Genomic DNA, 13,061 nt, shown 5'->3' on the forward strand with positions numbered 1-13,061 from the left:
ACACGCTTCCACGTCGTCCAAATATCATATGATCGACCAAAAAGATCATCGCTCCGTCAAATATGTCGGACCCTATGTGTGGAACAGTATCCCGCCGGCCATCCGACAGTCGACGAGCATGTTCAGTGTTCACATTCAAGTCGAAATACAAGCAATTACTACTAAATGAGTATTATAGTCCATCCTCAAGATTACCGGAACACGACTGACCTATCGATCTTGCCTTCCATGACATGCCATCCATTTTATTGTTGCCTGCTTTTTTCTATACTGTCTTCTTTACTTTTCATTCAGTGTGCACGCCTCCTCTTTACATCGCCTAGGCCAGGGGCGGGCAACTTTTCCAGTCGGCGGGCCAGATATAGGAAAATTAAGTACTTGGCGGGCCGGATTGCTGAATCGTTTCATCATTCACCTATTCCACATATACAAGGAATAAATCGTATTTAATGAATGTATTTTAACGACAGCAATGTCACTTCAAAGCCATTTCTCGCCGATAACGACGAAGACAATGTGGATTTGAGACAGGCGCGGCCATGTCTGCTTCTCTCTGATCAAGCAACACACGGTGCAATCCTTAAAGGGGCACTGCGCTCTAAAAATGATGTGGTCTCAAATTGAAGGTAAAAACGAACAAAAATTTTTGGCCGCGGCCATTTCCTTCAGAACGCCACCGTATTGGAGCTGCAATTTATTGAAATTTCCACAAGACCAGCTACCGCGGCTGCTTAACCCGTTACATGGCACGATATCTTCACCGTCGCACTTGCTCGACGCGATTAGGCAGTCACGCAGAGAACGAATTTTAGATAGTTGTCAGCCGATGTTATGAAGGAAATGTGTGTAAGTTTCTTTCTCTGCGTGACTGCCTTATCGCGTCGAGCAAGTGCGACGATGAAGACATCGTGCCATGTAACGGGTTAAGCAGCCGCGGCAGCTCGTCTTGTAGAAATTTCAATAAATCGCAGCTCCATTACGGTGGCGTTCTGAAGGAAATTGCCGCGGCCAAAAATTTTTGTTCGTTTTTATCTTCAATTTGAGACCACATCATTTTTAGAGCGCCGTGCCCCTTTAATTAAGATTTCAAGGCGTTCGATAAGCCCAGTACTAGGGTTGGTGAGAACGTGAGGTTCACGTTCGCGTTCTGTGTGTGAACCTCAGAAATTTAAAGGTTTACGTTCACAAACGAACCTTGGTAGGTTTTGCACTGTGAACCTTTTCCATAGATTACCATTTTTCACTTCATCATAACATATTTGGTTGGAATTCTTTGCATTTCCACTTCGCACCACTCTATGCATGGCGCTGGCAGCATAAAAAAAATCAATACCAAACGGGCATGCACGTGATGCGCCTTACCAATCTCAAAAATTTTACTTGCTTTGTTACAAAGGTTTGCTCGAAATATCCAGCTATCCTTTTTTGAATATTTAGTGACTCTCTGCTGTGAGCTAGTCCCGCAATCACACAACATCAAAAGCGAAATACGGGGTCAAGCTTGATTTCCTATGTTTATTCTATCATAAAAACCAAATCCGTGCGATTGGCGTGTTTGCTACTGCTGTATAACTTGTTAATGTGGTATTATCGGTAGCAAATATAGAAACCCGTTTTACACTCTGCTCAATATCAGCGTAGCAATACTAGGACGCCGAATGCATTGTCCGATCTGGCCTAGACCGTTACTTAAGGCGTAAGTTTACAATCCTTGCTAGTCCTCGTTGAAATTGTTGGCAGAGCGACGGAAGATATTGATTTTATGGGATTATTATATCATTTGATTGCCCCTGTTAATACACTTAGCGACGTTTAAAACGTCAATATGTACTTCAAAATTGTGGCATTATTGGCCCGAGACGTCGCTGGGTATCGTGCACAAGCACACGTACAAAGGCTCTCACTTCACTGAAATGTAGGGTTGGAATTGGCAATATGACGTCACGTGACGTCATGAGGTTTACATCATCCCTACCCGGTACCAAGATATCAATTCATTAGGGTTGAGGAGGTGACGAGATCGCGTTGTTGGTGAACTGTCTGGCCTAATTAATCTCGATATTGAATTCATGCGGCCCGCGTCCTCTGCGAAATTTTAAAAGTGGCCGCAACCCGTTTTGAGTTGACGGCCCCTGGCATAAGCGGTGCCTCACAAAAGCCTAGAAGTGTGACGTGCTGCAAGTCGGTGTTTACGGAATCAAATATAATAAATACCAGCCTGGTGTAAATGACCATTGCAGTCGACAAACACCATGATTACACCACAAACGACATCCGGGTTGAGTGCGTCGTAAATGCCGATAATGCAAGTCTTCTCGCTTCAACGAACTTACGCATAAGCTCCACTCTCGCACGCTGCGCATGCGCATACACGTATATAATAACATACGGTCGTTAGAATTTGACGTAGTAGGCAAGGAGTGAGGAATCTCGGCAGACTGGGGCCGCGGGCCACATTATCATGTAAGACGGAAAATGTCCGCGAGCCGGACAAAATCCCTTCACGGGCCGGATCCGGCCCGCGGGCCGTATGTTGCCCACCCCTGGCTTAGGCCAAGATGGGTGTCTAATTCTATAGACTACTCCAAGTCGCTTCGACGCATTCCTTTTTTTTCATTGTATCGCATTTTTGTGGTGTATTGAACTGATAAAATTGCTAATAAACCAATGATGATGACGATAATGATGAAGTGATATGACTCCAAGACCGACCATGGTAGTAGGCCATGGACCGACATTTCATTGTAATTTCGAAGAGTAAAGTATAACCGCCCGCACTATCGGGATTTCTTCTATTGGCACTTCTACTTGAAAATGCGACCAGAAACTGCTAAAAGTGAGGAAAATTAGTATATTATCAATGCAAACCATTCGATGTCACCAAACAGAGTTATAAAAAGTGGATTTAACAAGACTTTAACTGCGGCATTCAGAAACCTTACTCAGTGCTCAAACTCATTTTGCGTCAACATTGCGTAAGAATCGGTATTCAGAAAGCGAAGCGAGAGAACGAGTTTGAGTTCAACTGAAGTCGAGTTTGGCGCTCTTTCGAGTTGTACTTTAGTGGTTATGGTATTCAATGACGATCTGAGGTTGGAGTCGATCTCGAAATGCGGCGTTTGAGCAAGCGTTTTCCGAGTCAAGCCGTGGGCAGACTCAAGACTTTACTCATTTCCAGTGGCGGCTCGTGACAATATCGGGTGGTGGGGCAAGGGCTGCAAGCGACTTTTTATCGTGATGACGTCACAATGGCGTTTTCCAACGTAAACAAGTAACTCAATGATGGTACATACGGTAACATGAATTTCCCGGCAACAGTGATTTTAACGTATGTGCCACGAGAGGTCCGCTGGTGAGCTGTGACTTGAAGTGTGGTAACTGCGTAAACGGCGTACGGAACAAAGATTCAACACGGTTCAAGTTCGCATTAGACCTGACTAATTATCTGCAGAAATGGAAATGACTATAACTCGAGAGATAGCGTAAGCCTAATTGGAAAGGTCAACGAATTCGGACAGATACGCAATTGTTATCTCATAGATTGGGCCTGTCCTATTGAATCCAAAACATCATTCTAAAGAACTAAGAATAGCAGCCTCGGAAATTTGGTCTCGGTAGTCGGTACAGCATAAGAGATTTTGGCCTTGAAACTGGAAACTGCAACACGACACATACGTTTTTATTACTGTCTTATAGGTCTGCTGCGAAATCGCCTTTGGAAAATATATTACCGAATAAATACGTGGATGAAAGCCTTAAACTTGGTACACTGTTACATGACATTATCGAGAAGTGGCCTCATGGCCCTTTTCGGTAAGGTACACTGTCAAAATTAATGCGAACAGACCAACACCGAATTTTGCGTAAAATTTACTGAGGAATAGGCTGATCAAGTGATCAGCTGTTAGCCGCCATCGAAAACGAAATAACTATCGCGCTTGACAGGGGGTTGTAAGCAAAGGGCTTGAAGGCCACAATTTCACGGTGAAATTGACATTGGAGAATATAATATCAAAGTAAATATTTGAATGCAAACTCTGAGAATGATATCATCATCTCAGTTAACGTTACCGCAGATACACCGGCTTTTGCGTGAAATCCGCAATGTGTTGTAGGCTAAAGTCTCAGATCGGAGCACATCTTTACCATACTCGACCTTGATAACGAAATTACTGCCCTAATCATTGAGTGTCAACCTTGAGACTTGGCACAGCGTTCGATACTAAAATCAAGACATACCGTGCAAAAGCTTATGACGGATCTAGGTAAGGAGCATCGTTAAAATCAATAGAGACCAATACCGGCTTTGCGTATAATCTGTTAGCGATAAATGACGAGTCAGCTCTCACTCGAATTAGGAAACGAAATTACCACTAACACAGCTCAGTGACAAACTTAAAACTTGGTACAGCGTTCGATACTAACATTAAGACTTACCGTGCCAAATGTCATAACCGATCTCAGTATTGAGCATCGTCAAAACCAATGGATACCAATACCGGCTTTTGAGTAAAATCTGTTTGCGATACATGACGGATCAGCACACACTCAACTTCGGAAACGGAATTACTACCCTAAACTTTGAGTAGAAACCCTGAAACTTGGGGCAGTGTTAAATACCACCATCACGACATGACATAACAAGTTTCAAGAGTTTTCATGGTGTGAAACCCCATTAAAATCGACCTATACCAGCAAAGGTCGACTAAACGCATATGACGGTAACAGAGTTTAGCTATAGATACGATTGTTACATCACACCTCAAGGCAGGGCCGGCCAACCCGTGGCCCGCGAGAAGGTTTTGAGTGGCCCGCGAGGTTATTTCCGAAATTAATAATATTATCAAAAACGGAATCCACAGATTGTGAACTTGCAAGGCCAACCAAAAATTTTATTACCGTGATTTTCCATGTATAGTGCGCAAAATGTTACCAATTTTTTTCCCCCGAAATAGGGGGGTGCGTATTATACATGGGTACAGCAAGCCTTAAAAAAAATCTCCCTCGATCAAAAACTTGAATCACACCTTCATGTTTGTTTCCAATCGCGCATCACCTCTAGCCATCGTGCCCCGTAATTCGTATCACAGAGTGTAACGCGCTGCCAAATAGAGAAGCGTGTTGCGAATTAACGAAAAGCGTGTTGCCAATTAATGAGAGTCGTCTGCACAGCACGCGATCTCTTTCTGAGTTATTAGTTTGCCGTTTGTACGCCAGCGAAATTAGGTCGCTGATTGCTACAAGCGCGCGCAGCGATCCTTGCTGATTCATCGCGGTAACAACAGGCCTTAACAATCGCGTACACAAGTGGCCATGTGCGCAAGAACAATCGCATACACAAGAGGCCATGTGCGCAAGATCTAATCGCTTGCGTAATCAGTCGCATCTCCAACAGGACTGGTGCGCCCGACATAACCGTTGGCCTGAGCAATCGCATCTGTAATTGTAATAGGCCTCGTGCGCAAGATGTGGTGTGTCGCTAGCCTCAACTATCGCGTCGTCGGCCTCGCAGGCTTTGGCTACTATCTACTCTCGTTTAGAGACAATGCCGTTTATTGTATTATGATTAGCGGTCGTTATGTCATGATTGTTCGACAGTGAACATCACAAAACAGAACAACATCGTGTACTAAAACACAACTATTCATGTACTGTGAATGCAGGGTGCGTGCTATACACGGGTACAGGCTTTTTCCCAGAATTTACACGCCATTTTTAGGGTTCGTATTATACATGGGGGCGCACTATATTCGGAAAATTACGGTAGTCTGGCCGCCACACTTGAGATGTGATGACTAAAATATCAGTTCCGACGCATTGGCAGATCCATGAGCCAGTCACATTTTGGTAGATCTTCGTACACCACAATAAAGCAGAATAATTTGCGATAGATTTATCAAACGTAAAAAAACTTCTACACGCTTCGCGTAGCATGTTGTCACTCGATTTCTTGCTTTTAATATTGTTACCCTTGCGTTTGCGCTCGCAGAAAGACCGTCAACTATGAAACCTAGGTACAAAATGATTGACGCATGTTTGGTCGAAGCTTTCGATATCGATAAGTCCAGGCGCCGAATAGTCCATTCCTTGCAAACGGAGCCCCGCGATATAGCCTACAGCAGGCCTGCAATATAGTCAAGTGACAATACTATTGAACTTCGAAAAATTTTCGCGCTTGGCGCGGCCAGTGGCCCGCGCAATAGTTCGTCAGTCAAATGTGGCCCTTTGGCTGAAAAGGTTGGCCAGCCCTGCCTTAAGGGCACAGAGCTATCGTGCCCCGGTTGCTCGGTAATTTTATGAATAGGAGAGAGTAAATCACCGTTTCTTTATTGGGCGCGGCTTTGAGAGAATAGATCAAGGGTCGGCAACCTACGGCCCGCGGGCCGTATCCGGCCCGCCAAGCGAAATCGTCCGGCCCCCGACATGATAATTAGTTATCATAAGAATACGGCCCGCCGCTTCATAATGGGTATAAATGCGGCATTGGGGGTATAAATGCGGCATTGCTACGATATAATAGTAGCCTACATCGTATTAGTCTATTGTTACGCCATAAAACGAAGGTGGTTGAAGTAGGAGATGGAGATAGACTAGACTGGATCAGTGCTTATCAATCGGGTGTATCCCGCAGCCGAAGGTGTTCCATGCTTTTTAGAGGGCTGATCACTCTAACGGGGTGTGACAATAAAGGTGTTCTTCATTAGCTGCAAAAGCGCTTGGAGCATCTCAGACGCAATGACGGAATCTCAAACTATTCAATTATGGATAACTAGCCTCCGTATGCCAGTTAGCCTGTCCATAGTTTGATTTTCCAGAAGGCATTGTGTGCCAAGACAAAAAACCTGAATAGTGTTTTGGTCACAATGGTGAAAACTGTTAATATGATTTTTGTCTCATCAACTGTATCAGTTACGTCATATATCACTAGATGCAGAGAATCAATATGGCGATGTCATGTAGGCCTATATCTGTCATGTTCGCTCATTGAGTCGAGCAGCTATGCTTACACGAGTGTATGATCTGCGAAATGAAATAGCAACTTTCCTCGAAAATACAAATATCGCCGACTCATAATCTTGTAATCGAAAATGGGTATCTCATCTTGCTTTCCTGGTACATTTAACGTCACATCTGAACAAATTGAACTTGCAACTTCAGGGGGGAAACAACTACATGCATGAGATGTTAAGGCGCATTCAAAACAAATCTGTGACTCTGGAAATGTCAACAGTACAACGAAAATTATGCTAACTTTCCTCTGGAGGAGAGAAAACCTAGTACCAACACTACATTTGTAACTGTGATACGAAATTTAACTACTGAATATTCACCCGCTTTTCCGACATTCCTTGTCTACAAAATGAATTCTGACTATTCAGTACTCTGTTGATATGGACGCCAATACCATTGCTTGAAAATTTCAAATGGGCCTTTCTGAAATGCGAAGCAGTTGAATTGAATGACAAATTTCATACAAAGAGCATATCGCTGCATGACTTTGACAAAGAGTACGTTCTTGAAATTGGTCTTTATCCCAGTTTGACCAGCAATGCAAAAAGATTGCATCGATTTTTGAAAGCACGTACGCATGTCAACAATAGTTTTGAACAATGAAATTCACGAAGAGCAAGCTAAAATCACGTATTTCGGACGTCCATTTTGAATAGGGTCTGATTCTTGTTTCATCTGACTTGTTACCAGAAGTTGAAAACCGTTCACAAAGCAAGCTGCGTCAATTGTCACAATCATTCTGTGTCGTTGAAGTGTAAATACATGTGTCTTCGGATTGGTATGGTTGAGATTGCAGCAATGTAGGATAATATACCTAAGTGAGCGTAAAATATAGTACTAAGAAAAATCCCGGCCCGCCGAAAGGTTGTACACCCGAAATTTGGCCCGCGACTAGCAAAAGGTTGCCGACCCCTGGAATAGATAGTGAAAGCTGGTTATGAGCGCTACCGGGGCAAGCCCCGGCTAGGCATTCGCAAAGCGAAAACACAGAAGAGAATTCGATTTTCGCAGAGACTTCGCTATATGGGCGTTTACAAGCGAAAGGACAAGAAGTATACGATTTTCGCTGTGATTTCGGTTTATATAGATAGGTGTGCGTCTATAAATGGTAAAGAATTGTTATTGAACAGAATTTTAGGTGGGGCAATGCCCCAGTTGCCCTATAGGACGAGCCGCCACTGCTCATTTCCTTTTTAACGGTTTGGCCGTGAATACATTGTGGAAATTGCGCTGTGGGCATGGGCATGTTCGGTGCCTGAATTCACAATTTCACTGTTATAAGAAGTAAATCATGTTCTAGCGTCGTATGGCATCATCGTTGGCTGCGTAGGCTATTCCAAAATCGGCGGAAGATTTTCATCAGAAAGGTTTCCGGTGGATTCGCATATTCGGATAATTCCTTACAACGCTATGTTTTATCACTTACTATAAAAAATAGCATAGAGAGAGAGTCTTTATTTTCTTCCAACCATAATACATAACACACGGCAGTGGTGGTGGTACAGAAAATATGCATGCACAGTATTCGGTATTAGATAGGAATGATCGATAAGACCGTGAAGGTCATCTAGTCTGATCACACCAGCAGTCCAGCATCAAATAGGTACACTTGTGACAGCCCACCCATTAGGGGTGTATGTGATGATATCAGAGGTGGTTAAAGTAGTCAAGAAATCTACTCAAGTAGAAGTAGAAGTAGCGGTGAAAAAATCTACTCAAGTATGAGTAGAAGTACTTCTTTCATCAGCAACCTAAACTACTTGAAGTAGAAGTAGAATTTACTGACTTTAAATCTACTCAAGTAAGAAAGTAGTTTTGAAAATTATCGTAATTCGTTCGCATGGACTGTCAAAAGCTTCAAACGGCGCTATGCGGAAGGTGTACATAGCTTAATTCATATTGATGCATCCCAGGAGGTGTCATTTTAGACAGAATAAGCAGTCGTCCACATCATCGGATGTAAATGATAGTATTGATATGAAAATACGATACTAATCGTTTGCTTACTCGAACACCCGGTTTTAGAGAATATCATGGCATGGCGCCCTCCCCCATATTACAATGCCCCTAGTTCAGTCGAAGAGCAATACGGAGAAGTTGTGTTGGATACGGCTTTAACACTTTCCGCGATTAGTATACGTTGATTAAAAATACGGCAGATCGTAAAAATGCCATATAGTGTACAGATTTATATTCGGAAAATATAAGGCATTAGAAAACTTGCTTTTATACTTCAACATGTATGTTCTCCGGACAGAAGAACTGAAACTATAATTATAACTCAACGTATAATACTCGTAATTGAAAGAAAAATAGAATTACTACTTCTAAAAAGCGGAACATATATTTCATGTCTTTTGTCCAGAAAGTTTCAATGGTGGTCTGCTAAAACAGGTCTAACGTTTATAAAAAGTCCACTTTTCCAGATTAGGACACGTCACGGGCTGCTAGGTATAATAGGTAATTGCTAGATTGTGAAACGGTAGTTTCAAACGTTATGGGGGCCATACTTACTGTGATGAAATATTTGATATAGGCGACAATGCGGTGTGAACGGAACCACGCAACCCTGTATCTAAATTATATTCAGCGATACTTTCGTTAAAACGTATTTGTCACTCCATATCTACTGTGCGCGAAGCGCAACGAAAATTCTGGATATGTCGTGACTTTTACGAAAATTAAATGGTGGTACTACGTGAAAACAGCCCCGAAATTCCTTATGCTATCTTTCTTATTGAGTGCTTTAACTACTTCTACATGACAAACTGAAAATAGCGAAAAGTAAGTAAGTAGTTCACGAAACATTACGAAGTAGAAATAAAAGTAGTGAAAAAAAGATCTACTTGAGTATGTACCAGAAGTAGAGGAAAACTACTTGAGTACTTCGAAAAAGTAGAAGTACTTCGTTACTGACCACCTCTGGATGATATAGTTACTATTGTGAAGGTACTGTTATTTCTAGGGCCGCCAAGTGTCTAGCAACGACTCCGTTGAATGGACACTTGGTGGACCCCATGACCATGCATGCTCTCTCCTTGTCTGAGTTGGCTACCGTGAGGACGCAGAAATAAAGCTGTCTAAAAACTATTGTGAATCTCTCTACATCGACTATATTAGGAGGTCTTCCACACACTTGACTCTAAACAGTCTGGCTGTAAAAAATGTGGATATGTAGAAACGAATGGAGGATGAATGTTACTGTTGTTGTCTACAATAGCGATCTTCCAATCTTAACCGAATCGAACCGAATCCTCTGCGATGCGAACAAATACAATACATAGGGTTACCATACGTCCTCTTTTAAGAGGATTTGTCCTCTTTTTTGAAAATTTAGGTCATATTTAGAGCAAAATGCGAGTGATATGCCGTAAATAAAAAAGACCTTTTTTCTTTGGTCAACCGATCACAAAGTGGAAAAAGTTCACCGAATTTTGAAAATTCTTCTCCGGTTTCGCAAGTCTCAAATTTGTGAAAAAGTGTCCTCTTTTTAGATTTCCGAAAGATGGTAAGCCTACAATACACGATGGTCGATGGTAGATGACCTGGCGCTTTATGAATGCACGCACGCAATGTTAGATCATCGCAATGCAGGTGATAAATCCGTCCGTCCCCGTGTATGGCGGAAATACCAACAACGCGGTACCAACTACCAATGCCTATCATCAGTAATCCAATAAATAGCTTTTGCTTTTGCCTGAAGACTTCAGGATGAAGTCTGATGTTTCATTATTTGAAATTATTTGCTTTGGCTACTACAGTATGTCAAATAGTCATGTTATTGAGCGGTGTTATTTCGTCTACAACCAGCGTATATAATTCTAATATATTGTGTTGACGTAATTGAAGGCAATACTAGGCAACCAACATCACATCGAAACCCGCGGATTGCCAGATCGCGAGCAATTAACAAAACCGCAGACGTCTGCAAGCAGTCATCAAGCTGTCAAACCCATCGAGTAAAGACTCGAAACCGAGCAACGCCAGAAATCCTAACCGAATACCAAACGCTCTCTCGAATCGAGCTGGACTCGGCCTTTGCTCCGTTTAGCGCGACTAGAGAGTTTGAGATAGAGATGTGTCTCTGAATACGGGCCATTTGACTTGGACTCGGACTTGATTCGATTCGGTGGTGGTTTGAAAATGAGTCGACTTGAATCGAGTCAAACTATAAAAGTGAGATTGACTTGTGACTCGGAGCCTTGACTTGGTTACAACCCTGGTTAGGAAGGTGTCAATACGACATGCAGTAGTGTTTGAAATCAGACACCCGTCTGTGCTTACGCGATGTAAATCTGACGCATGCAATCAAACAATCATTCGAGCGGATATATTTTCATCTGCCCAAAACACACACAATGTACGATGCGATATACAAGACACACGATGCTTATACATACACACACATATATATAGCTTATACAGCGAGTTTCTTGCGTACATTATAGTCACCTTGTATTGCGCTAATTGCATTTTTGCTTAACGCTCTCGTTTTGTGAATTCTCTCATTGTTGTTTTTATACTATTCTTACGTTCCACTATCTATTTCATTTTAAATTTCGAATTTCGAATCTCCGTATTTACTGATGGCCTCTTCAGTTCAGTGTCAATTGAAATGCTTAGAGTGACTAAATTGCGAATATGAATGTGTTGTTCGTTGTAAGATTTTTAGATGAACATATGCGTCCAGACTAGTGATTTCTATCTAGCAGTTCATCCTGCTGAAGGTTTTCTGGAGTAGTGGTTATATGCAGATCATAGGTGAAAGTGGATTCCGTGACGAGGTTTAAATCCATTTTTGGGACAGATCAGGAAAAAAAACTTTATTCCACAAATCCCAACAAAACATCGCTGAACATCATTGTGTTTCTATCATTACGCTATTTGCAATTTGACAATTACAATTACTTAGCAGAGTAGGATGTTTCATGTCAAATGTTCATTTTGATGATGTGAGTTCTGAAGTTTTCGCAGCACTGAAACTACCTCGTGATTTCCCGAATAAAAAAGTTACAAATTGGGTTTTCAGTCATTTTGCAAATTTAGATGTTTCGCGTACCCCCTGAAAATGCCTCGCGAACCCCGGTTGAAAACCACTGCGCTACCTCAAGGGGGAATATAGTGTTACTGACATATCTATTGAATTTTAGATTACGGTAGCATATTCAGTTTTCGTATTGATGGATCTATCTTGAGCAGACCTGGGCTAAGTGCGGCCCGCGGAGCTATTATCAGAGGCCTGCGAACGGTTGCTTGGAATTCAAAACCTAAAACCTGCTTTTGAATGTTGATGCATGGACTAAAACCATAGGCTGCATCAGCTGAACAGGAAATTCATTTAATTTGAAGCCTGTTCATTAATATGCCACGACTACGCTGCCTACGTACCTTGCATGCGTAATAAATTTAATGTAGCAAAGTATGAGTAGCAATTAAAGTCATAAGAAATCACTCTCTCCCTTTAGTTTAGTCCATACCTTATTTGTTGCCATTGTCACGTTACGCCTTACACGATCTGTGTTTCAAATTGTTACGTGATACATTTCCAAATCAATAATTCGCGAAATCAGTGCTCGCGATTAGTAAACGAGTCATCATATCTATGACAAGGCCATTTCACCGAGCTGCACAATTAACTTTGTACTATCACAAATACATTTTAATGCATTGGTTCTCAAACTATACGGGGCGTGAAAACATTTGAAGGGGGCGCGAAGCCGTAGTTAAATGAAAATATTTTTTCACGCTCCGCGGGGTTCAGCTCATAGTGTTGCTCTGTGTATTGTCCGACTTTGGTATTTCGGAACTTTCTCACCGACAGCCATAATCTTATATGCCACCGAACTATCCGTTGGGATCGCTAGCATTCTGGTTGCTATTTCTAATATTTTATGCTATTACAATACCATTGTTTCGAATCATGACGGCAAATAGATATTGATATTTTTTTAATTATTATTTTTTTTAATTAGCAGTCACGTTCTGATTACCTAACATCAACACATTCACTGCGCAGAATTTAATAACAATGTAATTTAGATATAAAATTA

General features: G+C 42.0%; 1 long non-coding RNA gene across 1 annotated transcript in view; it reads left to right on the forward strand.

Annotated features, from left to right (window-relative positions):
* Positions 1 to 4,628, forward strand: part of LOC145456459 (uncharacterized) — a 183,882-nt gene extending 179,254 nt beyond the window's left edge. The window contains exon 2 of the long non-coding RNA XR_013920610.1: positions 3,754 to 4,628. This is a non-coding gene — a long non-coding RNA (uncharacterized LOC145456459). The remainder of the gene's footprint in view (positions 1 to 3,753) is intronic.
* The last annotated feature ends 8,433 nt before the right edge of the window (positions 4,629 to 13,061 follow it).

This window comes from Botryllus schlosseri, chromosome 14 (genome assembly GCF_051294905.1).
Source record: "Botryllus schlosseri isolate E-star chromosome 14, Bs_hap1, whole genome shotgun sequence".
In the NCBI taxonomy this organism is placed as follows: domain Eukaryota; kingdom Metazoa; phylum Chordata; class Ascidiacea; order Stolidobranchia; family Styelidae; genus Botryllus; species Botryllus schlosseri.